At 44.0% G+C, this 27,597-nt stretch overlaps 11 non-coding genes and 4 pseudogenes across 11 annotated transcripts; all 15 read left to right on the forward strand.

Moving 5' to 3' along the window:
* Positions 1-252: 252 nt before the first annotated feature.
* On the forward strand, positions 253-316 carry LOC135574440 (small nucleolar RNA SNORD29). Its single transcript, XR_010465447.1, has one exon. It is a non-coding gene; the product is annotated as a small nucleolar RNA SNORD29 (small nucleolar RNA).
* Positions 317-569: 253 nt separating this feature from the next.
* Positions 570-641, forward strand: LOC135574444 (small nucleolar RNA SNORD30). The gene has a single exon (XR_010465451.1). It is a non-coding gene; the product is annotated as a small nucleolar RNA SNORD30 (small nucleolar RNA).
* Positions 642-974: 333 nt separating this feature from the next.
* Positions 975-1,101, forward strand: LOC135574429 (small nucleolar RNA SNORD22). Its single transcript, XR_010465437.1, has one exon. It is a non-coding gene; the product is annotated as a small nucleolar RNA SNORD22 (small nucleolar RNA).
* Positions 1,102-1,404: 303 nt separating this feature from the next.
* Positions 1,405-1,479, forward strand: LOC135574425 (small nucleolar RNA SNORD31; annotated as a pseudogene).
* A 382-nt stretch (positions 1,480-1,861) lies between these two features.
* On the forward strand, positions 1,862-1,931 carry LOC135574448 (small nucleolar RNA SNORD31). The gene has a single exon (XR_010465455.1). It is a non-coding gene; the product is annotated as a small nucleolar RNA SNORD31 (small nucleolar RNA).
* Positions 1,932-2,717: 786 nt separating this feature from the next.
* LOC135574453 (small nucleolar RNA SNORD31) lies at positions 2,718-2,787 on the forward strand. The gene has a single exon (XR_010465459.1). It is a non-coding gene; the product is annotated as a small nucleolar RNA SNORD31 (small nucleolar RNA).
* Positions 2,788-4,135: 1,348 nt separating this feature from the next.
* LOC135574456 (small nucleolar RNA SNORD31) lies at positions 4,136-4,209 on the forward strand (annotated as a pseudogene).
* Positions 4,210-14,599: 10,390 nt separating this feature from the next.
* Positions 14,600-14,663, forward strand: LOC135574439 (small nucleolar RNA SNORD29). The gene has a single exon (XR_010465446.1). It is a non-coding gene; the product is annotated as a small nucleolar RNA SNORD29 (small nucleolar RNA).
* Positions 14,664-15,078: 415 nt separating this feature from the next.
* On the forward strand, positions 15,079-15,142 carry LOC135574441 (small nucleolar RNA SNORD29). Its single transcript, XR_010465448.1, has one exon. It is a non-coding gene; the product is annotated as a small nucleolar RNA SNORD29 (small nucleolar RNA).
* A 253-nt stretch (positions 15,143-15,395) lies between these two features.
* Positions 15,396-15,467, forward strand: LOC135574445 (small nucleolar RNA SNORD30). Its single transcript, XR_010465452.1, has one exon. It is a non-coding gene; the product is annotated as a small nucleolar RNA SNORD30 (small nucleolar RNA).
* Positions 15,468-15,801: 334 nt separating this feature from the next.
* LOC135574430 (small nucleolar RNA SNORD22) lies at positions 15,802-15,928 on the forward strand. The gene has a single exon (XR_010465438.1). It is a non-coding gene; the product is annotated as a small nucleolar RNA SNORD22 (small nucleolar RNA).
* A 303-nt stretch (positions 15,929-16,231) lies between these two features.
* LOC135574426 (small nucleolar RNA SNORD31) lies at positions 16,232-16,306 on the forward strand (annotated as a pseudogene).
* A 382-nt stretch (positions 16,307-16,688) lies between these two features.
* On the forward strand, positions 16,689-16,758 carry LOC135574449 (small nucleolar RNA SNORD31). Its single transcript, XR_010465456.1, has one exon. It is a non-coding gene; the product is annotated as a small nucleolar RNA SNORD31 (small nucleolar RNA).
* A 786-nt stretch (positions 16,759-17,544) lies between these two features.
* Positions 17,545-17,614, forward strand: LOC135574454 (small nucleolar RNA SNORD31). The gene has a single exon (XR_010465460.1). It is a non-coding gene; the product is annotated as a small nucleolar RNA SNORD31 (small nucleolar RNA).
* A 1,350-nt stretch (positions 17,615-18,964) lies between these two features.
* Positions 18,965-19,038, forward strand: LOC135574458 (small nucleolar RNA SNORD31; annotated as a pseudogene).
* The last annotated feature ends 8,559 nt before the right edge of the window (positions 19,039-27,597 follow it).

Here is a 27,597-nt window from a genome sequence, read left to right on the forward strand (position 1 = left end):
ACTGGTCTTCCTGTTCCACATGTTGCTGGAATCCCAGATGGCACCTTATTCCTTGTGAACTGCTCCTGAGTGGCGCAGGGGTCTAGGGCACATCCGGCTGTGATTGGGACGGGACCACCATCGGGCAGGTCACAATACAGTACGGGCAGGTCACAATACAGTACGGCCAGTCGGTCTCGTCAATAAGTAGTCCACTGTATAGGGACTGGGGTGCCATGACTCTGTGGAACCAGTCACTTGAAGATGCTACAGTCCCAATGATGACAATCTTAGCTCACTTTGAACCGATGTGAAACGACATGAACTGCTGAGTGACTGTATATAGTGCAGCAGTTAGTCATCGATTCCTCAATCATCACACTAATAAAATGTTTGCCTTTCGTTCTTCAGGGTTTGGGTGCTGTGGTCCGTGGCATTGCAGCGTGGACTCCAACATACTGGTAAGTTGTGGTTCTGAAACTGTCCCAAGTGGTGCTTTATAGTTTATTGTATTGATATTTACACAGCTTGTTAACTTTTACTTGTATAGTTTAGCTGAACACATGTGTTAGCTCTCCAAACCTTCTGCTGAACATGATGAATATTCTCTTTGGAATCTCGTTCGTCTGAACTCCTGTTGAGAAAAGGAATAGCTGACTTCAGCAGAGGGCTACGTAACCTGTCATAAAGGCTACATATGTTATGTCTAACCCCTCCTTGTGCCCTCCTCATATCTGGTCCCCACCCAGACTAACCTGAAGCTTATGTCTTCCTAGGTTCTTCTGTATGTGGCTGAACAGGGAGCCGTGATGCCAACTAGACTGGTGAGTTTTGGTTAATGAGTACGTTTGGTAATTGTTATGGGTAATGAATCTAGTCCATGTTTCTTAACCAGAGACTCTGCCTTAGCCACAAGCTATAACCCGTCTTAGGTGTAAAAACTAACTGCAAACCAGAGGGAACAGTTGATGTTTGGTAGTCATGGTGACTCTGGCTCCTAGTGATGACACCCGCACGCGTCTTACGCCCTGCGTCGACGACAGAACCTGCAAAGGTGGACCCACTGGCGTTGCCAGGGCAACAAGGGGACAGCTGGTTGGGGTTACCAACTGTCTGATGGGACCAGAGACTCACACAAAATAGCATTTGGCTCTGCATTGTTGATCCAAAATGGCTGCTATTAGATTTAATATGGAGAATCATTCATGTCGTGCTAGTTGTCGCGGGTGATTTGTGCTGCTACTAGTGGTAGTCCTGATGCAGTACAGGGCCCTTGTCAACACCTTCCCTTAGTGTTGTTCAGCATGTTTATTTTGACTCCTCTCCTTCAGGTCCTGATGGTGTTACCAGACTAGTCACTAGAAGATGCCTGTTACTGAACTACCTCAAGGTGTGTGTGATCGACTTGACTTCTGTCCTCTATAGTGTAGATGTGATGATTTCCGGTTACCGCCCCAGTCTGATGTTAAGCTGACTGATTGGTTACTAAACTGATCTATAGAGGTGGGGCTACTTTTCTGTACTGCAGTTTATCACATTAATATAGATAGAAAATCTCCTCTTCCAGGTCCTGACTGTTGTACCAGACTGGCCACTAGAAGCTCTTTGCTGTGACAGTGAATGAAGATGTGGAATCCAAGTTATTGTGAGTAGAAGTGTAGCACAACCAGCTGGCAGATTATTTCACTTATCAACTGCAATCTATGCTACTTCCTGATGTTCAGACAATGACTGCAGCAGTCTGTCCACTCCTGGCTGAACGCCAGGCACAACATGAGGAAGTAGAATCAGCCACTCTAGTGTGGTGGGAAAATGTACCAAGACGATTCAAGGACAAGACTGAATAATAGATTGAAATTAATAATGGTGCCACCTGTTGGTTAGTAGAAGTGATGATTTCATATTACCGCCCCAGTCTGATGTTAAGCTGACTGATTGGTTACTGAACTGATCTACTCTCTAGCATTGTGTTCTGGTCCTGGGAACCCAGAGGAGGGGTGGGTCCCCAAGATTAGTTAATGCTGTGCTGTTGACTGATCTAATGTCTGACCACTAGTTCTTACAATATCACTTAATAATCCCTCAACTCTCCTCCCCCAGTTGATGTCCTTGTGGGTCTGCAGTCTTCAGGAAGGTGTGTATGATTTGTTTTTACAGTATCTTCACTCACTGACCCTGCACCTCTTGAACTTGCTACAAACTCCACCTACCTTCTACCTACTCATTAACATCACTGAGGGAACTACACCTCTCATGAAAGCTTTGCTACAGCACACACCCACCACATGGAACATTCTGGAATGCTGTTTGTGATGAACCTTTGTCACAGTTGATTGGCTTCTGTCCGGTGCTCTGTGGCTGGCATCAACCCAGGTTTCCCATCGGTCCTCCTGTGGGTTGGGCAGACACTGACAAGCCTGCTCTCTGGTCCTTTTGGGGCAGGGGTAAGGTGGGCTGCCTGCCTGGAGGGAGGGTGTCTGGGTGGGGAGCTTGGAGCCAGACCTTGGACCACTGGCTGGATGGCTACAATGACTGAAACCAAGCCTGATCTCATTTCAGAATGCTCTGCATATAGTCTGCAGTACCTAATGTACTTCTGCATAATGTTTGATTAGGGATCTGTTCCTTCCAGGTCCTGACTGTTCCAGTCTGGCCACTGGAGAACTGTTACTGAACTACCTCAAGGTGTGTAGGGATCAACTTTCACTTGATCTGTTGCCATTAACTGTCCTTTATCATGTAGAAGTGATGATTTCCGGTTACCGCCCCAGTCTGATGTTAAGCTGACTGATTGGTTACTGAACTGATCTATACTCTAGAGCAGTGTTTCACAATCCTGGTTCTTGGGACTGAGATGTATAAGGCTTTGTTTAGACTGACAGCTCAATTCTCATCTTTCACTTTTTAGTCTTGAATAATCAGACCCTAATGTTGGTGAAACTCTTTCGTTTCTGAAATACTCTGGGAATACCGCTCAAGCCCAGTTCTTGGGGGAAACACTTGTTGACCGTTTTGTGTCCCCAGGATTAGAATTCACTGCTATAGACTGATCTCATGTCTGACTACAAGGTCTTACAATGTCACGTCATGCTTTCCTACTTTCTCCCTCTAGGTTTCTGCCCCTCTGTTTGAGGTCCTGGTGTCTGCAGGGTTTGGAAAGGTGTGTGACTTTAGACAGAATCTTAACGCTCCTTCCACATGAAGCATTCTGGGATGTCGTAAATGATGAGCACTACTCATGAATGAATCTCACTCTCCAGTCTGTTGTCAGTTCTGTGTTCTGGGGCTGGATCAAGGTCTGGCCTCCCATCGGTCCTCCTGTGGGTTGGGCAGACACTGACAAGCCTGCTCTTGCTTACCTGGGGCAGGGGTAAGGTGGGCTGCCTGCCTGGAGGGAGGGTGTCTGGGTGGGGGCTTGACCCCAGACCCTGGACCGCTGGATGGCTACAATGACTGAACTACATGGACCTGATCTGGTTTCAGAATGTTCTGGATGTAGTCTAGTAATCTGAGATGGGGATTATTTGGTTTTAAAACTGTTCTGTTTCTTTAGATCTGGTTGGCTGCTGAAGTGTTGCTGTGCTGGTGGAGGGGAAGGTGTGTAGTGTTATTATAATGCACTGAGTATAGAGGACATTAACACCTTCCTAATATTGACTTTACCCTCAGAACAGCCTGTTGTCTGCCTACAAGGGGTCTGTAAGCGTTCCACAGGGATGTTGGCCCGTGACACAACTGTGGGTCGACATTGGAGTGTAGTTAGCTGGATGTCCTTTGGGTGGTGGACCAGTGTTGATACATATGAGAAACTGTTGAGCTTGACAAACCCAGCAGTGTTTCAGTTGATACAAACCGGTGTGCCTGGCACCTGCCATACCTCTTTCAAAGGATCTTAAATATTTGTCTTGTCCATTCACCCTCTGAGTGGTACACAATCCATGTGTTGTGGTTTAAAACCCTTTTAACCTGTCTGTGTATCTACACTGATTTAACCAGTGTCTTCAATAAGGGCTCGCTTTCACCTGGTCAGGTTAATGTATTGACCACTCAGTGGATATGTGTTGTAATGGGAAAGGGGCAGATCAATATTAGGAAGATGTTGACTGTTCCTCTTGGATCATCACACTGACCCATGCAATGTGTTCTACACTACATACTCTGACGTGATGAGTCATCATTACCGCCCCAGTCTGATGTAACGCTGACTGATTGGTTCATCTCTGATCAAGTCATCTCATACCTTGTGTATTAGTCCCTACAGTATCACCAGGGTTTAATTCTTACACTATTTTCCTCTCTAGCTCTCCTGTTTTACACCGGCAAGACCTCTTACACTCCTGATTGGTCAGCAAGGAAGTGGGGGAAACCAGGCCAAGTCAATTCAACCCTGTGACTGTTCTGATGTGTAAATAAACCTACAAATTAATGCTTGTCCTATTTTTCTTTCTTGGTGGTAGTTGTTGAATTTGGCCATTTTTAATGAACCATGTGGTGTTCTGATTTCAATACTGAACAATGATGTCAATCATCGCATGTTCTTCAAGGTTTTAAACCTGCACATTTGACGGTGACTTGACTTCTCACTGGCTATAGGAAGTTGGCTGATTTAAGGTAATTCTTTGTTTTTGAAAATATGTTGTGAGCACAATGGGATAGACATTATATTGAATAAATTCAGCTACGACGCTACCAATACCACCAAAGATAAAGTTTTCACTCAGGCCTTTACCATTGGGTTGAAAAGAAAATTGCGGTCTGTAACTGCATGGTTATGACGGACAGAAATGTGCCGGCTTGTATTTCCGGAACCTCTGGTTCGTTCAACTATTACTAAGGTGGAAGGGATGTGTTTTTGTGATCAGTGAGAGAACGAGGGTTAAAGGCGATGCGTGGTCAATTTGTTTGCGTTGGCCGTGAAGCATTTACGGTGATTTGGTGTTGGGACATAATTTCGTGGAGCAATGCAGAGCTGTTAAGGAAGTGAGTTAATACAGGCCCTACCGTCAACCAATAGTATTAATGTGAACTGTTAAGGAAGTGAGTTAATACAGGCCCTACCGTCAACCAATAGTATTAATGCAGAGCTGTTAAGGAAGTGAGTTAATACAGGTCCTACCGTCAACCAATAGTATTAATGTGAACTGTTAAGGAAGTAGTTAATGCCCAGTCAACCAATAGTATTAAGCTGTTAAGGAAGTGAGTTAATACAGGTCCTACCGTCAACCAATAGTATTAATGGAGAGCTGTTAAGGAAGTGAGTTAATACAGGCCCTACCGTCAACCAATAGTATTAATGTGAACTGTTACAGTGGGAAAGAATTTGGGCTCTGACAAGGTAATTCAGTGTTAGCTCATGAGGCTAGTTTCCCGGACACAGATTGAGCCCAATCCGGGATTTACATTAGAATTCTGGCGATTAACAGGAAGAAAAAAAAGGCGTATAAATGACGCAAATATTAATTTCTGAAGTTTGCTTTGCTCAGTGTTTTCAGATATATTTTGTCAGATGTTACTATGGAATAGTGAAGTGTAATTACAAGCATTTCATATGGTTTTGTCAGAATTTTGTTTTTTCACCCGCCTCTTGAGGATTGCCCCAAACAATCGGGAAGATGGTAGTAAAAAAAGTGACTTAATTGTTTACTCCAAGCGTAACTCTCTGTTCACACTGCTTTGCTTTATCTTTGGTCAGGTCGCAGTTGTAAATGAGAACTTGTTCTCAACTAGCCCACCTGGTTAAATAAAGGTGAAATAAATAAATACAATTCTGTATTCAGTTAATTTGCATGGCAAATAGGGACTTTGCAATTGATTGCAACTCATCTGATCACTCATAACATTCTGCAGTATTTGCAAATTGCCATCATACAAACTGAGGCAGCAGACTTTGAAAATTAATATTTATGTCATTCTCAACTTTTGGCCAGGCCTGTACAGTTAATATTGTGCGCCGTTCAGTACTGGTCTGCGTCACACCATCCATATGGCACCGATCACATGTTCCTGTCAATCATAAATTGGCTTTTAGAAGATTCCACATTTTCTGAGATCAATAAACATGACCATTATAACAGGTGCTTTTAATTTGAGTACAAATGCTTCAATTCTATGACGTTAGCTGATCCCAGAAAAAGGTTTAAGCCTAAATTTACCACAGATCTTATTTTCAGTGTTGATGTAAAAACATTTCCCCAGAGCATTTGTCCAACAAACCATGGCAGTTTGTGCCTAACAAGATGCCATTACTATTACTCTCTCTAGCAGCTGGGTCTGGTCTACCTAGTTAATTGAATACGACACATTGTTCAGAGAATGGTAGTCTCGCTTGCCATCCGTCTCAAACCTCGTGTCTGCATTGTGTGATGTATCGTCTCCACCTTCTTGCCCTTTGTGCTCTTGTCTGTGCCCAATAATGTTTGTACCATGTTTGGTGCTGCTACCATGTTTTGCTACCATGCTGTGTTATGTGTTGCTGCCTTGCTATGTTGTCTTAGGCCTCTCTTTATCAAATCACAATCAAATGTATTTATATAGCCCTTTGTACATCAGCTGATATCTCAAAGTGCTGTACAGAAACCCAGCCTAAAACCCCAAACAGCAAGCAATGCAGGTGTAGAAGCACGTTGTGTTGTCTCTCTTGTGGTGATTGTGTGTTTTGTCCGATATATTGTATTTAGTTTTAGTCCCAGGCCCCGTCCCTGCAGGAGGCCTTTTGGTAGGCCGTCATTGTATATAAGAAATTGTTCTTAACTGACTTAATTATGTTAATTTAAAAAAGAGAAAAACCTAAGCACTTTTCAACATCTTTCCTCTTCCAGTTCTTGGATAGAAAACCTGTATGTCTCTAGTGGTGAACTGGGATAGTGCAACAGAACAACACTGGATAGAATACCTGTATGTCTCTAGTGGTGAACTGGGATAGTGCAGCAGAACAACACTGGATACAATACCTGTATGTCTCTAGTGGTGAACTGGGATAGTGCAGCAGAACAACACTGGATAGAATACCTGTATGTCTCTAGTGGTGAACTGGGATAGTGCAGCAGAACAACACTGGATACAATACCTGTATGTCTCTAGTGGTGAACTGGGATAGTGCAGCAGAACACCACTGGATAGAATACCTGTATGTCTCTGGTGGTGAACTGGGATAGTGCAGCAGAACACCACTGGATAGAATACCTGTATGTCTCTGGTGGTGAACTGGGATAGTGCAGCAGAACACCACTGGATAGAATACCTGTATGTCTCTAGTGGTGAACTGGGATAGTGCAGCAGAACACCACTGGATAGAATACCTGTATGTCTCTGGTGGTGAACTGGGATAGTGCAGCAGAACACCACTGGATAGAATACCTGTATGTCTCTAGTGGTGAACTGGGATAGTGCCACAGAACAACACTGGATACAATACCTGTATGTCTCTAGTGGTGAACTGGGATAGTGCCACAGAACAACACTGGATACAATACCTGTATGTCTCTAGTGGTGAACTGGGATAGTGCAGCAGAACAACACTGGATAGAATACCTGTATGTCTCTAGTGGTGAACTGGGATAGTGCAGCAGAACAACACTGGATAGAATACCTGTATGTCTCTAGTGGTGAACTGGGATAGTGCAGCAGAACACCACTGGATGTCTCTAGTGGTGAACTGGGATAGTGCAGCAGAACACCACTGGATAGAATACCTGTATGTCTCTAGTGGTGAACTGGGATAGTGCAGCAGAACAACACTGGATAGAATACCTGTATGTCTCTAGTGGTGAACTGGGATAGTGCAGCAGAACAACACTGGATACAATACCTATATGTCTCTAGTGGTGAACTGGGATAGTGCCACAGAACAACACTGGATAGAATACCTGTATGTCTCTGGTGGTGAACTGGGATAGTGCAGCAGAACACCACTGGATAGAATACCTGTATGTCTCTGGTGGTGAACTGGGATAGTGCAGCAGAACACCACTGGATAGAATACCTGTATGTCTCTAGTGGTGAACTGGGATAGTGCAGCAGAACACCACTGGATAGAATACCTGTATGTCTCTGGTGGTGAACTGGGATAGTGCAGCAGAACACCACTGGATAGAATACCTGTATGTCTCTAGTGGTGAACTGGGATAGTGCCACAGAACAACACTGGATACAATACCTGTATGTCTCTAGTGGTGAACTGGGATAGTGCCACAGAACAACACTGGATACAATACCTGTATGTCTCTAGTGGTGAACTGGGATAGTGCAGCAGAACAACACTGGATAGAATACCTGTATGTCTCTAGTGGTGAACTGGGATAGTGCAGCAGAACACCACTGGATGTCTCTAGTGGTGAACTGGGATAGTGCAGCAGAACACCACTGGATAGAATACCTGTGTCTCTAGTGGTGAACTGGGATAGTGCAGCAGAACAACACTGGATAGAATACCTGTATGTCTCTAGTGGTGAACTGGGATAGTGCAGCAGAACAACACTGGATACAATACCTATATGTCTCTAGTGGTGAACTGGGATAGTGCCACAGAACAACACTGGATAGAATACCTGTATGTCTCTAGTGGTGAACTGGGATAGTGCAGCAGAACACCACTGGATAGAATACCTGTATGTCTCTAGTGGTGAACTGGGATAGTGCAGCAGAACACCACTGGATACAATACCTGTATGTCTCTAGTGGTGAACTGGGATAGTGCAGCAGAACACCACTGGATACAATACCTGTATGTCTCTAGTGGTGAACTGGGATAGTGCAGCAGAACACCACTGGATGTCTCTAGTGGTGAACTGGGATAGTGCAGCAGAACACCACTGGATAGAATACCTGTATGTCTCTAGTGGTGAACTGGGATAGTGCAGCAGAACAACACTGGATAGAATACCTGTATGTCTCTAGTGGTGAACTGGGATAGTGCCACAGAACAACACTGGATAGAATACCTGTATGTCTCTAGTGGTGAACTGGGATAGTGCAGCAGAACAACACTGGATAGAATACCTGTATGTCTCTAGTGGTGAACTGGGATAGTGCAGCAGAACAACACTGGATAGAATACCTGTATGTCTCTAGTGGTGAACTGGGATAGTGCAGCAGAACAACACTGGATAGAATACCTGTATGCCTCTAGTGGTGAACTGGGATAGTGCAGCAGAATGCGACAGTCCTATAATTTCGGCCATACAGTGGTTCGGCAAAATTTGATCAGGAATAAAGACTATTAGTGTATGCGACAATGTATATAAAAAATATGATTATTGGTATAAAATTCCTTTAATCACTCAGATGGATGGCATTTTCTGTGGCATTCAAAAGGTCTTCGTCTGACATTGGACATGGTGTCAAACAACCTTTCACCTGACTGATGCATCCTTTCCTTAAAGGAAAATTCCACCCCAAAACGGTCTTTTGGTATTTGCAAAATGCATCATATGGGGGATTCATGGATTTTGAAAGTTCCATATCTTGAGAACCTGATTGTTGATAAGCAAAACATTTTGGGACGATGTCACAATGGACTAATGAAGCAAATACCAGGAAATGGTTTTTGGACGGTGTTGTCCTTCAACTGGTTTCTAGAACTCCCTGGAAAACTGTATTTTATGCTGTTATTCTGTAGTCATGAAATTAAAACCTTTTCAAGACATGAAGTCAAACCGTTACACACCAACACTAACCATGGTGGGGTGACTGAATTTAATATACAGTTATACACCAACACTAACCATGGTGGGGTGACTGAAGTTAATATACAGTTATACACCAACACTAACCATGGTGGGGTGACTGAATTTAATATACAGTTATACACCAACACTAACCATGGTGGGGTGACTGAATTTAATATACAGTTATACACCAACACTAACCATGGTGGGGTGACTGAAGTTAATATACAGTTATACACCAACACTAACCATGGTGGAGTGACTGAATTTAATATACAGTTATACACCAACACTAACCATGGTGGGGTGACTGAATTTAATATACAGTTACACACCAACACTAACCATGGTGGGGTGACTGAAGTTAATATACAGTTATACAGCAACACTAACCATGGTGGAGTGACTGAATTTAATGAACAGTGACACACCAACACTAACCATGGTGGGGTGACTGAATTTAATATAGTTATATACCAACACTAATCATGGTAGGGTGACTGAATTTAATATAGTTATACACCAACACTGAACATGGTGGGGTGACTGAATTTAATGAACAGTGACACACCAACATTAAACATGGTGGGGGGAGTGAATTTTAATAACAGATGCATTGAAGTGAGGCACTGGTTGGCAGAAAACCAACCAACCGCTGTACACATCACTCAGTATGATGCTACTGTCTAGTAGCAGCCTAACAGATCTGACAGGTGTACAACACAGCAGCATCACTGAGTCAGCCAACTCATTTTCATAAACAACCGCAAACTCATTGGTTTGAGTTCAATCAAAACGCTGATGTGCGTTTTGGTCTTTGAGTCAATTAGACCACGGACATTTCAAGCTTTCTAAAAATGTGTTCCTGCTTTGTGATGTCATCCCCCTCCTTGTTGTTTGACATGACAAGCAGTACAGGGGCATGATGTCACAAACACACTGGTACCCAGACTGGAAACCAATTAACCCCTAGTCCTGGTACCCAGACTGGAAACCAATTAACCCTAGTCCTGGACTGGAAACCAATTAACCCTGGTCCTGGACTGGAAACCAATTAACCCTAGTCTTGGTACCCAGACAGGAAACCAATTAACCCTAGTCCTGGTACCCAGACTGGAAACCAATTAACCCTAGTCCTGGTACCCAGGACCAGACTGGAAACCAATTAACCCTGGTCCTGGTACCCAGACTGGAAACCAATTAACCCTAGTCCTGGTACCCAGACTGGAAACCAATTAACCCTAGTCCTGGACTGGAAACCAATTAACCCTAGTCCTGGACTGGAAACCAATTAACCCTAGTCTTGGTACCCAGACTGGAAACCAATTAACCCTAGTCCTGGTACCCAGACTGGAAACCAATTAACCCTAGTCCTGGTACCCAGACTGGAAACCAATTAACCCTGGTCCTGGTACCCAGACTGGAAACCAATTAACCCTAGTCCTGGACTGGAAACCAATTAACCCTGGTCCTGGACTGGAAACCAATTAACCCTAGTCTTGGTACCCAGACAGGAAACCAATTAACCCTAGTCCTGGTACCCAGACTGGAAACCAATTAACCCTAGTCCTGGTACCCAGGACCAGACTGGAAACCAATTAACCCTGGTCCTGGTACCCAGACTGGAAACCAATTAACCCTAGTCCTGGACTGGAAACCAATTAACCCTAGTCCTGGACTGGAAACCAATTAACCCTAGTCTTGGTACCCAGACTGGAAACCAATTAACCCTAGTCCTGGTACCCAGACTGGAAACCAATTAACCCTAGTCCTGGTACCCAGACTGGAAACCAATTAACCCTGGTCCTGGTACCCAGACTGGAAACCAATTAACCCTAGTCCTGGACTGGAAACCAATTAACCCTGGTCCTGGACTGGAAACCAATTAACCCTAGTCTTGGTACCCAGACAGGAAACCAATTAACCCTAGTCCTGGTACCCAGACTGGAAACCAATTAACCCTAGTCCTGGTACCCAGGACCAGACTGGAAACCAATTAACCCTGGTCCTGGTACCCAGACTGGAAACCAATTAACCCTAGTCCTGGTACCCAGACTGGAAACCAATTAACCCTAGTCCTGGACTGGAAACCAATTAACCCTAGTCCTGGACTGGAAACCAATTAACCCTAGTCTTGGTACCCAGACTGGAAACCAATTAACCCTAGTCCTGGTACCCAGACTGGAAACCAATTAACCCTAGTCCTGGTACCCAGACTGGAAACCAATTAACCCTGGTCCTGGACTGAGAAGCATCTGTCTGGGAAACTTCCCCTAAAACTATCATTATAGAAGTGATTATGTTGTCAGCTAACAACATCCCACAGAGCGGAGGTTGAGAAACACTGAAGCTTCTTCAGATGTGTTTTATTAATGCAACACCCAGGATGTTAATCTGCAGTGAAGACGCGTGCAGCGATGTCATCCAGTAGCCAGTCTACTCCAGTCAGTAGGTTCTCTCCTGTCACAGCACTGCAGCCGATGATACACCAGTGGTGGGTCTTAATGTCATCCAGACATTAAGTGTGTGTGTATAGGTGGGTACTGTGTTCTCACCTCTCCTATGGTCTCTCTACTCAGTGATCCAGGAATGTCCTGTTTGTTGAGTAGCTCCTGGTGTGTGTGTGTGTGTGTGTGTGAGAGAGAGAGACGGGTCAAATTACGAGGAAATGGAGACAGTTGATGAAATCAAAGAATGGAACAAAACTAGCAAAAGTTGTAGTAGAAGACAAACACTGGTCCAATAATGGACTATTTTTTTGGACAAGGAGATTAATTTGGGAAATCCATTTGTAGGACTGTGAAGAAAGCAGTGGGAAATGTGGATTAAATCAAGGTGACTAGAAGCGCTGTTATTTTGGTTAATTGGGTCGATGAAGAACAGAAGAAACATGCACTAATCTGGAAAATTGTCCACGTCAGAAGTAACATGTATTGACCTTCGGAGCAGGGCGCCTGCCAAAGGAGGAATAGCTGCAGTCCAAGTGTCCAAGAAGTCCAATTAGCTGGGTTTCATATCTGCTGCAGCCAAGAAGATTTTGGGGCTTGAAGACTTTACAGCAGAAGCACTACAGGTCTTGCCCTCCCAGGAGGCTTCTGAGGCTGTGTTGGACCTGGTGAGAATGAGGTTTTTATAGAAAAGCAGGTTGATTTTATTTAGTTAATTTATTGTTTGGTTGTTTGTATGATATTTTATTTGTTCCCGAATGTTTTCCTTTTCGTGATCGTTATTATCCACCCGCACAGTAGGTGGCGGAATGCACAATGTTGCGAACGCCATTATACCATAGAAGAAAAAGAAGGAACGGAAGCTTACTTGGTTATTCATGAGAGGGTTTTGTGGGTTAAGTCCCCCGTGTGTGTAAACGGTTTCATTTCTCTTCAAGATGCGGACGACTCGAGAGAGAGAATATCCCGCTCAGGTAAGCTGCATATTTACTGAGATGTCTGCATTTTTCTGCTATTGTACAATGACTCACTCTGCTGCAGTAAAATGATGCAAGCGAATGTTCGTTTACCAACTGGCTAGTTTGGTGGTTTTAGTTAGCAAGTAGCTAACCACGTGCCATGTTAGCTAGTATGCTAGCTTTCCAGTTAGGAGTGACCGGACCTTCAGTCATTATAAACCCAACATTAGAGGTCTCTGCTACGGTGATGATAAAATGAACTCTCTCTTACCGAATCAGTCTTTGAAGAAGAAACTTCTTTACCAGATTCTGAGTAGCATTTGGCCCCTGATTCGACTCGTTGCTGCGCTAATGGCACCCTATTCTCAATAATGTACTACTTATTAACGTTGATCTGGTCAGAAGTAGTTCACTGTATTGGAAATAAGGTTCCATTAGCGACGATATCCGTGTCGGGTTCTATATGCCTGCACGTTGCCTGTTCATAAATGGACCTCCCTAACTTCACCCTGATCAACAGAAATGCAGGACAGATGTCGGGAAGTCCAGAAGAATGACACGTGAGTACATTGACTACCTCTAGGATCATTAGATGTGTTCAGCTTGTCTGCCATTCACCTTTAAGGGATTCGCCAGGGCCCTTTATCTATTTCCCAAGTTAGTGGATACAAGCTCACTGTAAAGGTAGATTATTAAGTGATTATTCACTAGCATTAACAACTATTAAGAATATGGTTATCAGCTAGCATGCTAGACCATACCTGTAGACGTTATGCTAGCTTTAGTTAGCAGTGGCTATCAACGCTACAGTTACCAACTCGGTGCACCTTGGTGTAGACTGTCAGCATGTGGTGACTGGCTATAAATGATGATCCTCAATGACAAGCATATATCTGATTTTTGGTGATGCTAACTTTGATCTGATGGCCTCCTTGTCCTGTGTTCCAAAGCCTATTGTAGTAATATACAGACCAGTACGTCACTAACATGGATGTGTTCTTTGCACAGGTCTGCATTACTTGTGACATGACTTCCTGACTTCAAGGCATCTGAACAGAATCTCCACTTGGAGTTCCATTCTGGAATAGGAATGTGTGCTGGTGAGTAACATTTGAGTTTATTCACTGGTGTTCAGGACACTTCTAATGGCACCACATTTCTATATGGTCACTACATCCAGGCTTTATATGATGATCCATTGACAAGCATATGTCTGATTATTTTGTGAAGATACTCTTTGATCTGATGGGCTCTATTCAAGAACCTTCTATCATCTTATAGAAGCCAAGCTATAACTAACATTATTTTGTGATTCCTTCTACAGGATACCTGGTTCCAGACCATGAGACTGATGCACTTTGTGAAAATCCAGGTTGGTGAAATGTTAAGACATTGACATCATTTGAAATAGTACCCCTACTTCCCTTTATAGTGCCCTAACTTAGACCAGGACCCATGTACTATAAAGGCAACAGGGTGACTTTGGATGAAGGCAATTTCATGTTTTGGCTGGCCGACTGTACAAGATGGCTACCGGGATGTGCTACAGTCCCAATGATGATTAACTTAGCTCACTTTGAACCGATGTGAAACGACATGAACTACTGAGTGACTGTAGCTAATGCACCAGTTGTATGTTTAAATGTTCTTTGCGGCAAATACACCAACTTCCTTTCTCATTTCAACAGATGTGGGGATGAAGTTTCCTGAAGGGATTAACACGACCTTCACTGTTGAGCTCGTCCAACAACTATCAAACTGGGTTCCCCACTACGGGTAGGACTGGTCTTCCTGTTCCACATGTTGCTGGAATCCCAAATGGCACCTTATTCCTTGTGAACTGCTCCTGAGTGGCGCAGGGGTCTAGGGCACATCCGGCTGTGATTGGGACCACCATCGGGCAGGTCACAATACAGTACGGGCAGGTCACAATACAGTACGGCCAGTCGGTCTCGTCAATAAGTAGTCCACTGTATAGGGACTGGGGTGCCATGACTCTGTGGAACCAGTCACTTGAAGATGCTACAGTCCCAATGATGACAATCTTAGCTCACTTTGAACCGATGTGAAACGACATGAACTGCTGAGTGACTGTATATAGTGCAGCAGTTAGTCATCGATTCCTCAATCATCACACTAATAAAATGTTTGCCTTTCGTTCTTCAGGGTTTGGGTGCTGTGGTCCGTGGCATTGCAGCGTGGACTCCAACATACTGGTAAGTTGTGGTTCTGAAACTGTCCCAAGTGGTGCTTTATAGTTTATTGTATTGATATTTACACAGCTTGTTAACTTTTACTTGTATAGTTTAGCTGAACACATGTGTTAGCTCTCCAAACCTTCTGCTGAACATGATGAATATTCTCTTTGGAATCTCGTTCGTCTGAACTCCTGTTGAGAAAAGGAATAGCTGACTTCAGCAGAGGGCTACGTAACCTGTCATAAAGGCTACATATGTTATGTCTAACCCCCTCCTTGTGCCCTCCTCATATCTGGTCCCCACCCAGACTAACCTGAAGCTTATGTCTTCCTAGGTTCTTCTGTATGTGGCTGAACAGGGAGCCGTGATGCCAACTAGACTGGTGAGTTTTGGTTAATGAGTACGTTTGGTAATTGTTATGGGTAATGAATCTAGTCCATGTTTCTTAACCAGAGACTCTGCCTTAGCCACAAGCTATAACCCGTCTTAGGTGTAAAAACTAACTGCAAACCAGAGGGAACAGTTGATGTTTGGTAGTCATGGTGACTCTGGCTCCTAGTGATGACACCCGCACGCGTCTTACGCCCTGCGTCGACGACAGAACCTGCAAAGGTGGACCCACTGGCGTTGCCAGGGCAACAAGGGGACAGCTGGTTGGGGTTACCAACTGTCTGATGGGACCAGAGACTCACACAAAATAGCATTTGGCTCTGCATTGTTGATCCAAAATGGCTGCTATTAGATTTAATATGGAGAATCATTCATGTCGTGCTAGTTGTCGCGGGTGATTTGTGCTGCTACTAGTGGTAGTCCTGATGCAGTACAGGGCCCTTGTCAACACCTTCCCTTAGTGTTGTTCAGCATGTTTATTTTGACTCCTCTCCTTCAGGTCCTGATGGTGTTACCAGACTAGTCACTAGAAGATGCCTGTTACTGAACTACCTCAAGGTGTGTGTGATCGACTTGACTTCTGTCCTCTATAGTGTAGATGTGATGATTTCCGGTTACCGCCCCAGTCTGATGTTAAGCTGACTGATTGGTTACTAAACTGATCTATAGAGGTGGGGCTACTTTTCTGTACTGCAGTTTATCACATTAATATAGATAGAAAATCTCCTCTTCCAGGTCCTGACTGTTGTACCAGACTGGCCACTAGAAGCTCTTTGCTGTGACAGTGAATGAAGATGTGGAATCCAAGTTATTGTGAGTAGAAGTGTAGCACAACCAGCTGGCAGATTATTTCACTTATCAACTGCAATCTATGCTACTTCCTGATGTTCAGACAATGACTGCAGCAGTCTGTCCACTCCTGGCTGAACGCCAGGCACAACATGAGGAAGTAGAATCAGCCACTCTAGTGTGGTGGGAAAATGTACCAAGACGATTCAAGGACAAGACTGAATAATAGATTGAAATTAATAATGGTGCCACCTGTTGGTTAGTAGAAGTGATGATTTCATATTACCGCCCCAGTCTGATGTTAAGCTGACTGATTGGTTACTGAACTGATCTACTCTCTAGCATTGTGTTCTGGTCCTGGGAACCCAGAGGAGGGGTGGGTCCCCAAGATTAGTTAATGCTGTGCTGTTGACTGATCTAATGTCTGACCACTAGTTCTTACAATATCACTTAATAATCCCTCAACTCTCCTCCCCCAGTTGATGTCCTTGTGGGTCTGCAGTCTTCAGGAAGGTGTGTATGATTTGTTTTTACAGTATCTTCACTCACTGACCCTGCACCTCTTGAACTTGCTACAAACTCCACCTACCTTCTACCTACTCATTAACATCACTGAGGGAACTACACCTCTCATGAAAGCTTTGCTACAGCACACACCCACCACATGGAACATTCTGGAATGCTGTTTGTGATGAACCTTTGTCACAGTTGATTGGCTTCTGTCCGGTGCTCTGTGGCTGGCATCAACCCAGGTTTCCCATCGGTCCTCCTGTGGGTTGGGCAGACACTGACAAGCCTGCTCTCTGGTCCTTTTGGGGCAGGGGTAAGGTGGGCTGCCTGCCTGGAGGGAGGGTGTCTGGGTGGGGAGCTTGGAGCCAGACCTTGGACCACTGGCTGGATGGCTACAATGACTGAAACCAAGCCTGATCTCATTTCAGAATGCTCTGCATATAGTCTGCAGTACCTAATGTACTTCTGCATAATGTTTGATTAGGGATCTGTTCCTTCCAGGTCCTGACTGTTCCAGTCTGGCCACTGGAGAACTGTTACTGAACTACCTCAAGGTGTGTAGGGATCAACTTTCACTTGATCTGTTGCCATTAACTGTCCTTTATCATGTAGAAGTGATGATTTCCGGTTACCGCCCCAGTCTGATGTTAAGCTGACTGATTGGTTACTGAACTGATCTATACTCTAGAGCAGTGTTTCACAATCCTGGTTCTTGGGACTGAGATGTATAAGGCTTTGTTTAGACTGACAGCTCAATTCTCATCTTTCACTTTTTAGTCTTGAATAATCAGACCCTAATGTTGGTGAAACTCTTTCGTTTCTGAAATACTCTGGGAATACCGCTCAAGCCCAGTTCTTGGGGGAAACACTTGTTGACCGTTTTGTGTCCCCAGGATTAGAATTCACTGCTATAGACTGATCTCATGTCTGACTACAAGGTCTTACAATGTCACGTCATGCTTTCCTACTTTCTCCCTCTAGGTTTCTGCCCCTCTGTTTGAGGTCCTGGTGTCTGCAGGGTTTGGAAAGGTGTGTGACTTTAGACAGAATCTTAACGCTCCTTCCACATGAAGCATTCTGGGATGTCGTAAATGATGAGCACTACTCATGAATGAATCTCACTCTCCAGTCTGTTGTCAGTTCTGTGTTCTGGGGCTGGATCAAGGTCTGGCCTCCCATCGGTCCTCCTGTGGGTTGGGCAGACACTGACAAGCCTGCTCTTGCTTACCTGGGGCAGGGGTAAGGTGGGCTGCCTGCCTGGAGGGAGGGTGTCTGGGTGGGGGCTTGACCCCAGACCCTGGACCGCTGGATGGCTACAATGACTGAACTACATGGACCTGATCTGGTTTCAGAATGTTCTGGATGTAGTCTAGTAATCTGAGATGGGGATTATTTGGTTTTAAAACTGTTCTGTTTCTTTAGATCTGGTTGGCTGCTGAAGTGTTGCTGTGCTGGTGGAGGGGAAGGTGTGTAGTGTTATTATAATGCACTGAGTATAGAGGACATTAACACCTTCCTAATATTGACTTTACCCTCAGAACAGCCTGTTGTCTGCCTACAAGGGGTCTGTAAGCGTTCCACAGGGATGTTGGCCCGTGACACAACTGTGGGTCGACATTGGAGTGTAGTTAGCTGGATGTCCTTTGGGTGGTGGACCAGTGTTGATACATATGAGAAACTGTTGAGCTTGACAAACCCAGCAGTGTTTCAGTTGATACAAACCGGTGTGCCTGGCACCTGCCATACCTCTTTCAAAGGATCTTAAATATTTGTCTTGTCCATTCACCCTCTGAGTGGTACACAATCCATGTGTTGTGGTTTAAAAACCCTTTTAACCTGTCTGTGTATCTACACTGATTTAACCAGTGTCTTCAATAAGGGCTCGCTTTCACCTGGTCAGGTTAATGTATTGACCACTCAGTGGATATGTGTTGTAATGGGAAAGGGGGCAGATCAATATTAGGAAGATGTTGACTGTTCCTCTTGGATCATCACACTGACCCATGCAATGTGTTCTACACTACATACTCTGACGTGATGAGTCATCATTACCGCCCCAGTCTGATGTAACGCTGACTGATTGGTTCATCTCTGATCAAGTCATCTCATACCTTGTGTATTAGTCCCTACAGTATCACCAGGGTTTAATTCTTACACTATTTTCCTCTCTAGCTCTCCTGTTTTACACCGGCAAGACCTCTTACACTCCTGATTGGTCAGCAAGGAAGTGGGGGAAACCAGGCCAAGTCAATTCAACCCTGTGACTGTTCTGATGTGTAAATAAACCTACAAATTAATGCTTGTCCTATTTTTCTTTCTTGGTGGTAGTTGTTGAATTTGGCCATTTTTAATGAACCATGTGGTGTTCTGATTTCAATACTGAACAATGATGTCAATCATCGCATGTTCTTCAAGGTTTTAAACCTGCACATTTGACGGTGACTTGACTTCTCACTGGCTATAGGAAGTTGGCTGATTTAAGGTAATTCTTTGTTTTTGAAAATATGTTGTGAGCACAATGGGATAGACATTATATTGAATAAATTCAGCTACGACGCTACCAATACCACCAAAGATAAAGTTTTCACTCAGGCCTTTACCATTGGGTTGAAAAGAAAATTGCGGTCTGTAACTGCATGGTTATGACGGACAGAAATGTGCCGGCTTGTATTTCCGGAACCTCTGGTTCGTTCAACTATTACTAAGGTGGAAGGGATGTGTTTTTGTGATCAGTGAGAGAACGAGGGTTAAAGGCGATGCGTGGTCAATTTGTTTGCGTTGGCCGTGAAGCATTTACGGTGATTTGGTGTTGGGACATAATTTCGTGGAGCAATGCAGAGCTGTTAAGGAAGTGAGTTAATACAGGCCCTACCGTCAACCAATAGTATTAATGTGAACTGTTAAGGAAGTGAGTTAATACAGGCCCTACCGTCAACCAATAGTATTAATGCAGAGCTGTTAAGGAAGTGAGTTAATACAGGCCCTACCGTCAACCAATAGTATTAATGGAAGCTGTTAAGGAAGTGAGTTAATACAGGCCCTACCGTCAACCAATAGTATTAATGTGAACTGTTACAGTGGGAAAGAATTTGGGCTCTGACAAGGTAATTCAGTGTTAGCTCATGAGGCTAGTTTGGGCCGGACACAGATTGAGCCCAATCCGGACACAGATTGAGCGATTTACATTAGAATTCTGGCGATTAACAGGAAGAAAAAAAAGGCGTATAAATGACGCAAATATTAATTTCTGAAGTTTGCTTTGCTCAGTGTTTTCAGATATATTTTGTCAGATGTTACTATGGAATAGTGAAGTGTAATTACAAGCATTTCATATGGTTTTGTCAGAATTTTGTTTTTTCACCCGCCTCTTGAGGATTGCCCCAAACAATCGGGAAGATGGTAGAAAAAAAAAGTGACTTAATTGTTTACTCCAAGCGTAACTCTCTGTTCACACTGCTTTGCTTTATCTTTGGTCAGGTCGCAGTTGTAAATGAGAACTTGTTCTCAACTAGCCCACCTGGTTAAATAAAGGTGAAATAAATAAATACAATTCTGTATTCAGTTAATTTGCATGGCAAATAGGGACTTTGCAATTGATTGCAACTCATCTGATCACTCATAACATTCTGCAGTATTTGCAAATTGCCATCATACAAACTGAGGCAGCAGACTTTGAAAATTAATATTTATGTCATTCTCAACTTTTGGCCAGGCCTGTACAGTTAATATTGTGCGCCGTTCAGTACTGGTCTGCGTCACACCATCCATATGGCACCGATCACATGTTCCTGTCAATCATAAATTGGCTTTTTAGAAGATTCCACATTTTCTGAGATCAATAAACATGACCATTATAACAGGTGCTTTTAATTTGAGTACAAATGCTTCAATTCTATGACGTTAGCTGATCCCAGAAAAAGGTTTAAGCCTAAATTTACCACAGATCTTATTTTCAGTGTTGATGTAAAAACATTTCCCCAGAGCATTTGTCCAACAAACCATGGCAGTTTGTGCCTAACAAGATGCCATTACTATTACTCTCTCTAGCAGCTGGGTCTGGTCTACCTAGTTAATTGAATACGACACATTGTTCAGAGAATGGTAGTCTCGCTTGCCATCCGTCTCAAACCTCGTGTCTGCATTGTGTGATGTATCGTCTCCACCTTCTTGCCCTTTGTGCTCTTGTCTGTGCCCAATAATGTTTGTACCATGTTTGGTGCTGCTACCATGTTTTGCTACCATGCTGTGTTATGTGTTGCTGCCTTGCTATGTTGTCTTAGGCCTCTCTTTATCAAATCACAATCAAATGTATTTATATAGCCCTTTGTACATCAGCTGATATCTCAAAGTGCTGTACAGAAACCCAGCCTAAAACCCCAAACAGCAAGCAATGCAGGTGTAGAAGCACGTTGTGTTGTCTCTCTTGTGGTGATTGTGTGTTTTGTCCGATATATTGTATTTAGTTTTAGTCCCAGGCCCCGTCCCTGCAGGAGGCCTTTTGGTAGGCCGTCATTGTATATAAGAAATTGTTCTTAACTGACTTAATTATGTTAATTTAAAAAAAGAGAAAAACCTAAGCACTTTTCAACATCTTTCCTCTTCCAGTTCTTGGATAGAAAACCTGTATGTCTCTAGTGGTGAACTGGGATAGTGCAACAGAACAACACTGGATAGAATACCTGTATGTCTCTAGTGGTGAACTGGGATAGTGCAGCAGAACAACACTGGATACAATACCTGTATGTCTCTAGTGGTGAACTGGGATAGTGCAGCAGAACAACACTGGATAGAATACCTGTATGTCTCTAGTGGTGAACTGGGATAGTGCAGCAGAACAACACTGGATACAATACCTGTATGTCTCTAGTGGTGAACTGGGATAGTGCAGCAGAACACCACTGGATAGAATACCTGTATGTCTCTGGTGGTGAACTGGGATAGTGCAGCAGAACACCACTGGATAGAATACCTGTATGTCTCTGGTGGTGAACTGGGATAGTGCAGCAGAACACCACTGGATAGAATACCTGTATGTCTCTAGTGGTGAACTGGGATAGTGCAGCAGAACACCACTGGATAGAATACCTGTATGTCTCTGGTGGTGAACTGGGATAGTGCAGCAGAACACCACTGGATAGAATACCTGTATGTCTCTAGTGGTGAACTGGGATAGTGCCACAGAACAACACTGGATACAATACCTGTATGTCTCTAGTGGTGAACTGGGATAGTGCCACAGAACAACACTGGATACAATACCTGTATGTCTCTAGTGGTGAACTGGGATAGTGCAGCAGAACAACACTGGATAGAATACCTGTATGTCTCTAGTGGTGAACTGGGATAGTGCAGCAGAACAACACTGGATAGAATACCTGTATGTCTCTAGTGGTGAACTGGGATAGTGCAGCAGAACACCACTGGATGTCTCTAGTGGTGAACTGGGATAGTGCAGCAGAACACCACTGGATAGAATACCTGTATGTCTCTAGTGGTGAACTGGGATAGTGCAGCAGAACAACACTGGATAGAATACCTGTATGTCTCTAGTGGTGAACTGGGATAGTGCAGCAGAACAACACTGGATACAATACCTATATGTCTCTAGTGGTGAACTGGGATAGTGCCACAGAACAACACTGGATAGAATACCTGTATGTCTCTGGTGGTGAACTGGGATAGTGCAGCAGAACACCACTGGATAGAATACCTGTATGTCTCTAGTGGTGAACTGGGATAGTGCAGCAGAACACCACTGGATAGAATACCTGTATGTCTCTAGTGGTGAACTGGGATAGTGCAGCAGAACACCACTGGATAGAATACCTGTATGTCTCTGGTGGTGAACTGGGATAGTGCAGCAGAACACCACTGGATAGAATACCTGTATGTCTCTAGTGGTGAACTGGGATAGTGCCACAGAACAACACTGGATACAATACCTGTATGTCTCTAGTGGTGAACTGGGATAGTGCCACAGAACAACACTGGATACAATACCTGTATGTCTCTAGTGGTGAACTGGGATAGTGCAGCAGAACAACACTGGATAGAATACCTGTATGTCTCTAGTGGTGAACTGGGATAGTGCAGCAGCAGAACACCACTGGATGTCTCTAGTGGTGAACTGGGATAGTGCAGCAGAACACCACTGGATAGAATACCTGTGTCTCTAGTGGTGAACTGGGATAGTGCAGCAGAACAACACTGGATAGAATACCTGTATGTCTCTAGTGGTGAACTGGGATAGTGCAGCAGAACAACACTGGATACAATACCTATATGTCTCTAGTGGTGAACTGGGATAGTGCCACAGAACAACACTGGATAGAATACCTGTATGTCTCTAGTGGTGAACTGGGATAGTGCAGCAGAACACCACTGGATAGAATACCTGTATGTCTCTAGTGGTGAACTGGGATAGTGCAGCAGAACACCACTGGATACAATACCTGTATGTCTCTAGTGGTGAACTGGGATAGTGCAGCAGAACACCACTGGATACAATACCTGTATGTCTCTAGTGGTGAACTGGGATAGTGCAGCAGAACACCACTGGATGTCTCTAGTGGTGAACTGGGATAGTGCAGCAGAACACCACTGGATAGAATACCTGTATGTCTCTAGTGGTGAACTGGGATAGTGCAGCAGAACAACACTGGATAGAATACCTGTATGTCTCTAGTGGTGAACTGGGATAGTGCCACAGAACAACACTGGATAGAATACCTGTATGTCTCTAGTGGTGAACTGGGATAGTGCAGCAGAACAACACTGGATAGAATACCTGTATGTCTCTAGTGGTGAACTGGGATAGTGCAGCAGAACAACACTGGATAGAATACCTGTATGTCTCTAGTGGTGAACTGGGATAGTGCAGCAGAACAACACTGGATAGAATACCTGTATGCCTCTAGTGGTGAACTGGGATAGTGCAGCAGAATGCGACAGTCCTATAATTTCGGCCATACAGTGGTTCGGCAAAATTTGATCAGGAATAAAGACTATTAGTGTATGCGACAATGTATATAAAAAATATGATTATTGGTATAAAATTCCTTTAATCACTCAGATGGATGGCATTTTCTGTGGCATTCAAAAGGTCTTCGTCTGACATTGGACATGGTGTCAAACAACCTTTCACCTGACTGATGCATCCTTTCCTTAAAGGAAAATTCCACCCCAAACGGTCTTTTGGTATTTGCAAAATGCATCATATGGGGGATTCATGGATTTTGAAAGTTCCATATCTTGAGAACCTGATTGTTGATAAGCAAAACATTTTGGGACGATGTCACAATGGACTAATGAAGCAAATACCAGGAAATGGTTTTTGGACGGTGTTGTCCTTCAACTGGTTTCTAGAACTCCCTGGAAAACTGTATTTTATGCTGTTATTCTGTAGTCATGAAATTAAAACCTTTTCAAGACATGAAGTCAAACCGTTACACACCAACACTAACCATGGTGGGGTGACTGAATTTAATATACAGTTATACACCAACACTAACCATGGTGGGGTGACTGAAGTTAATATACAGTTATACACCAACACTAACCATGGTGGGGTGACTGAATTTAATATACAGTTATACACCAACACTAACCATGGTGGGGTGACTGTACAGTTATACACCAACACTAACCTGGTGGGGTGACTTTAATATACAGTTATACACCAACACTAACCATGGTGGGGTGACTGAATTTAATATACAGTTATACACCAACACTAACCATGGTGGGGTGACTGAATTTAATATACAGTTACACACCAACACTAACCATGGTGGGTGGGGTGACTGAAGTTAATATACAGTTATACAGCAACACTAACCATGGTGGAGTGACTGAATTTAATGAACAGTGACACACCAACACTAACCATGGTGGGGTGACTGAATTTAATATAGTTATATACCAACACTAATCATGGTAGGGTGACTGAATTTAATATAGTTATACACCAACACTGAACATGGTGGGGTGACTGAATTTAATGAACAGTGACACACCAACATTAAACATGGTGGGGGAGTGAATTTTAATAACAGATGCATTGAAGTGAGGCACTGGTTGGCAGAAAACCAACCAACCGCTGTACACATCACTCAGTATGATGCTACTGTCTAGTAGCAGCCTAACAGATCTGACAGGTGTACAACACAGCAGCATCACTGAGTCAGCCAACTCATTTTCATAAACAACCGCAAACTCATTGGTTTGAGTTCAATCAAAACGCTGATGTGCGTTTTGGTCTTTGAGTCAATTAGACCACGGACATTTCAAGCTTTCTAAAAATGTGTTCCTGCTTTGTGATGTCATCCCCCTCCTTGTTGTTTGACATGACAAGCAGTACAGGGGCATGATGTCACAAACACACTGGTACCCAGACTGGAAACCAATTAACCCCTAGTCCTGGTACCCAGACTGGAAACCAATTAACCCTAGTCCTGGACTGGAAACCAATTAACCCTGGTCCTGGACTGGAAACCAATTAACCCTAGTCTTGGTACCCAGACAGGAAACCAATTAACCCTAGTCCTGGTACCCAGACTGGAAACCAATTAACCCTAGTCCTGGTACCCAGGACCAGACTGAAACCAATTAACCCTGGTCCTGGTACCCAGACTGGAAACCAATTAACCCTAGTCCTGGTACCCAGACTGGAAACCAATTAACCCTAGTCCTGGACTGGAAACCAATTAACCCTAGTCCTGGACTGGAAACCAATTAACCCTAGTCTTGGTACCCAGACTGGAAACCAATTAACCCTAGTCCTGGTACCCAGACTGGAAACCAATTAACCCTAGTCCTGGTACCCAGACTGGAAACCAATTAACCCTGGTCCTGGTACCCAGACTGGAAACCAATTAACCCTAGTCCTGGACTGGAAACCAATTAACCCTGGTCCTGGACTGGAAACCAATTAACCCTAGTCTTGGTACCCAGACAGGAAACCAATTAACCCTAGTCCTGGTACCCAGACTGGAAACCAATTAACCCTAGTCCTGGTACCCAGGACCAGACTGGAAACCAATTAACCCTGGTCCTGGTACCCAGACTGGAAACCAATTAACCCTAGTCCTGGACTGGAAACCAATTAACCCTAGTCCTGGACTGGAAACCAATTAACCCTAGTCTTGGTACCCAGACTGGAAACCAATTAACCCTAGTCCTGGTACCCAGACTGGAAACCAATTAACCCTAGTCCTGGTACCCAGACTGGAAACCAATTAACCCTGGTCCTGGTACCCAGACTGGAAACCAATTAACCCTAGTCCTGGACTGGAAACCAATTAACCCTGGTCCTGGACTGGAAACCAATTAACCCTAGTCTTGGTACCCAGACAGGAAACCAATTAACCCTAGTCCTGGTACCCAGACTGGAAACCAATTAACCCTAGTCCTGGTACCCAGGACCAGACTGGAAACCAATTAACCCTGGTCCTGGTACCCAGACTGGAAACCAATTAACCCTAGTCCTGGTACCCAGACTGGAAACCAATTAACCCTAGTCCTGGACTGGAAACCAATTAACCCTAGTCCTGGACTGGAAACCAATTAACCCTAGTCTTGGTACCCAGACTGGAAACCAATTAACCCTAGTCCTGGTACCCAGACTGGAAACCAATTAACCCTAGTCCTGGTACCCAGACTGGAAACCAATTAACCCTGGTCCTGGACTGAGAAGCATCTGTCTGGGAAACTTCCCCTAAAACTATCATTATAGAAGTGATTATGTTGTCAGCTAACAACATCCCACAGAGCGGAGGTTGAGAAACACTGAAGCTTCTTCAGATGTGTTTTATTAATGCAACACCCAGGATGTTAATCTGCAGTGAAGACGCGTGCAGCGATGTCATCCAGTAGCCAGTCTACTCCAGTCAGTAGGTTCTCTCCTGTCACAGCACTGCAGCCGATGATACACCAGTGGTGGGTCTTAATGTCATCCAGACATTAAGTGTGTGTGTATAGGTGGGTACTGTGTTCTCACCTCTCCTATGGTCTCTCTACTCAGTGATCCAGGAATGTCCTGTTTGTTGAGTAGCTCCTGTGTGTGTGTGTGTGTGTGTGTGTGTGAGAGAGAGAGACGGGTCAAATTACGAGGAAATGGAGACAGTTGATGAAATCAAAGAATGGAACAAAACTAGCAAAAGTTGTAGTAGAAGACAAACACTGGTCCAATAATGGACTATTTTTTTGGACAAGGAGATTAATTTGGGAAATCCATTTGTAGGACTGTGAAGAAAGCAGTGGGAAATGTGGATTAAATCAAGGTGACTAGAAGCGCTGTTATTTTGGTTAATTGGGTCGATGAAGAACAGAAGAAACATGCACTAATCTGGAAAATTGTCCACGTCAGAAGTAACATGTATTGACCTTCGGAGCAGGGCGCCTGCCAAAGGAGGAATAGCTGCAGTCCAAGTGTCCAAGAAGTCCAATTAGCTGGGTTTCATATCTGCTGCAGCCAAGAAGATTTTGGGGCTTGAAGACTTTACAGCAGAAGCACTACAGGTCTTGCCCTCCCAGGAGGCTTCTGAGGCTGTGTTGGACCTGGTGAGAATGAGGTTTTTATAGAAAAGCAGGTTGATTTTATTTAGTTAATTTATTGTTTGGTTGTTTGTATGATATTTTATTTGTTCCCGAATGTTTTCCT

Source organism: Oncorhynchus nerka, linkage group LG12 (genome assembly GCF_034236695.1).
Source record: "Oncorhynchus nerka isolate Pitt River linkage group LG12, Oner_Uvic_2.0, whole genome shotgun sequence".
Lineage (NCBI taxonomy): Eukaryota > Metazoa > Chordata > Actinopteri > Salmoniformes > Salmonidae > Oncorhynchus > Oncorhynchus nerka.